Below are 3368 nucleotides of genomic sequence, written 5' to 3'. Positions count from 1 at the left end.
GCTCTTTTTTAAGGGGACTAATCCCATTCAATAGCATTCCATCCTCATGACCTAACCACCTCCCAAAGGCCCCAGCTCCAAATATCATCATTTGGAGGTTAGGTTTTCAACACATGAATTTGGGAGATGGACATAAACATTCAGTCTACTGTGGTACCTATGAGTTAAACCCAACCTACAGGCCACACGTGTGAACAGATCAAGGAGGAAGTGGCAGCCTCATAAAAAATTCCTGTGTTCCAAACATTGGTCAAGGACAAGGAGCTGTGAGCATCTCTCTCCACAGATGCCAGAGTTGACCAGGACAACATGTTCCTTCTCACCCCCTATACCCTGCTTAAGACCCAGAACCATAGATGTTGGATTAAAGAGAGATGAGGGAACAAGAACCGAAGAGGACCTGATGTGTTACTTTTTATCTGCTAGTATAGGTGAATGGAGCCACAGAGTCATAAATGAAAATGGGTAAAAAAATCATTAATAATATAGATTATTTTTTGTAGCCCTTGTAGGAAAAACAGGTGCTCTGCCCAGCCCCCTGGGGAGCCAGCTTTTTTTAAGAACCACAGCCATGGAGGCTTTATTTTGCTGCCTGACCACCACCATCATGGGTCACATGTATGCTCCTGTGAAGGGCTTGTCCCAGTAGGCTCTGCCCTTCTGCCACAGCATCCCCACCTGGCTGCAGTTGATGTTTGATGACACAAAAGAGGAGATCTACAAACTGGCCAATAAGTGCCCGACTCCCTCACAAACCGATGTGGTCCTGAGACACTCACATGGCACTGAACAAGTATGCTTTGTGACAGACAATAAAATCTTAGGAATTCTTAAGTACAAAGGACTCAAAGTCTTAAGTCTAATTTAAGAAAGCTGTTTCAGTTTGAAAGCATCTTGAGAGGAACAAAAAGGATAGGGGGGCTAACTTCCATCTGATTCTGATTGAGAGCCATATTACCAGTTGGCTAGGTATTATAAGACTAGATGAGTCATCTCCTTCAGTTGGAAATATGAGTAATCCACAGCGCCTGTGCTGGTTGCATAAATTTGTCTATGTAGTCAAGCAACAAGTCATTAACTAGAAAAAAAAAGAGAACCACAACCCTGGGCTAGCTTTGCCTTTCTGATCCTGCTGTCTCTTCCCACCAGCTCCACACATGGTTCTTTCTCTTCCTGCCCACCCATGCCAGGAAGCCTCAGTGCCCCATCTTCCACCAGTGTCATCAGGACACAAGAGAAAGTTAAGTCCATGTAACTGGGGTTGTTAGTGAGAGTCATAGGGGAGAACTTTTATTTCTGAGATTGTGAGAAAAATGAGTTTCTGGAATACCAAGCTGGAACCTGGAACAAAGAGAAACAATGTAATAAAGAGGATTTTGTTTATTCTGTGCAGTGAATAGTATAAATTTACCATAGTAAGCCATGTCATGAGGGCTGGCCTGGAAAACTAAACCAACTCTTGATTTAAAAAATGAGATATTGTGGGGGCTGACCCCATGGATCAGTGGTTAAGTTCCTGCACTCTGCTTCAGCGGCCGTGGTTTCACCAGTTCAGATCCTGGGTGCCAACCTAGCACTGCTCACCAAGCCATGCTGAGGTGGCATCCCACATAGCACAACTAGAAGGACCTACAACTATAATATACAACTATGTACGGGAGGGCTTTGGGGAGAAGGAGAAGAAAAAAAAAGAAGATTGGCCACAGATGTTATGTCAGGTGCCAATCTTTACAAAAGATTTTTAAAACTTTAAAACAAGTTTTTTAAGAGTGAAGTATTGGGGAGAAGCATCCTTTAACCTACAATCAAACCTCAGGTTCTCTTCACCACTGTCCTCTCTTCCATCTCTATTTTTCTCTTCCTTATTTTGTCCATTAATTCTTACTGCTTCAGTTCCTACCTCTACACAGATGAGTCAAAACCTAGACTTAAGTACAAATTCTCCTCCAAGCACCAGACACACTTTCTGCAGCCTGGGGTGCATCTCAGCCTGGGCTCTCCAGAATGTTTCCCAGACACTTGTGGGAATTTTAATAAGGAACTCCCTGGAGATCGGGGGTGAGAAAAAGGAGAAGAAATGAAGCCAGGTATCTGAGAGCTACAGTAGATAAACCAATTTCCTGTTTTTCCTGTTTAACTTGAGGGGTTACTCAGAGGTCTCAAGGATTTGTGAGCTTGTTTTGCAGAAGAAAGAGAATACCTTTTGGGAGGTCATGATCACCGAATGGCCAGCTCTCAGCAGCCTTGGAAGCCCATAAGTCAGATTTCCCAGGGACTTATTTGGAGTGACTCATTTATTTCCCCAAATCTCCTCCTGAAAAGTCCCTTAGCTCCATAAACCCCCTCTGTTTCTGTCTCTAGGGAGCTGGATTTGAGAGACCCAGGCTCCCACCACTCTTTTTGACAATTCAAATAAATCTTTCTCCATTTCTAAGCACTGATGTCTCACTGTTGACTTCCTGTGCATCAGGCACACAAACTTGAGATTAAGAGGTTTGATATCAATTGTGGCAAGCCAGTCAGGACTCCTGTGCCTGTGGCTGGATGGCCCTGGTGAAGTTTCCAGTGGTTGGTGGTCCCCAGGAGCTGTGGGAAAGTCTTTGCCTGGGGGACTTGTCCTCTGCTCCCCCCTTCCTGCCAGAATCTGCCACCCTAGGTGCATCCTATCTCCCTTGGATTGCTGAATCACATTGGACTTCAGTCCTTGTGTGTGAGTATGTATTTGTCTTATATGTGAGTCTGTTGTCAGTTGAGTTGCCATGACACGTGCAGTCGTGAATTCCCTGTCTCTCCATTTGTTTTTTGTGTGAGTGATTCATTGGAAAGGGGGGTCTGTAATTTGGGAGAGATCTAGGGGATTTTTGGACTTCACCTTCTGTTCTTGTCCTATGGGAGTTAGTTTTGCATTTGCTTGGTGAGCCAATATAACACTCCCAGTTGTCAGTCTCTGTACCTCTATTTGCATTTTGAGTGCATGAAGGCAGGGACTCTCATTTGGGAGAGATCCAAGGGATCGTTGGACTTCACTTATTGTTTTTGACCTGCAGGAGTTGGATTTGTCTTTGTGTGGGTGCATTTGTCTTGCGTGTGTGTGTGTTTGTTGGTTTGATTTAAATGGGCACATTCTTAGAGTTATTGGTAGTGGCAGTCGCCCAGAGGGGAAGGCAGTATGGATGGGAAGGTGGTGAGGAGGGTGGAGACAGGCAGCCCAGTGCTCCCGGCCCTGTCATGGTCGTGATGGGAGAGGTGGCCTGAGGGCAGTGGGCTCCTCTATGCTCAGCCAAGCCTGGCTTAGCTCAGGGGCCATGAGCAGTGGTGGCGGTGGCAGCGGCAGGAGAGGTTGGGTGTCCAATCACTTTGCTTTGGGC

The 3368-nt window shown here is 45.6% G+C and overlaps 1 pseudogene; it reads left to right on the top strand.

Annotated features, from left to right (window-relative positions):
* Positions 1–607: 607 nt before the first annotated feature.
* Positions 608–1045, top strand: LOC106833156 (small ribosomal subunit protein uS15-like; annotated as a pseudogene).
* The last annotated feature ends 2323 nt before the right edge of the window (positions 1046–3368 follow it).

Source organism: Equus asinus, chromosome 1 (genome assembly GCF_041296235.1).
Source record: "Equus asinus isolate D_3611 breed Donkey chromosome 1, EquAss-T2T_v2, whole genome shotgun sequence".
NCBI lineage: Eukaryota > Metazoa > Chordata > Mammalia > Perissodactyla > Equidae > Equus > Equus asinus.
This window is presented reverse-complemented; position numbering and strand designations above follow the sequence as displayed.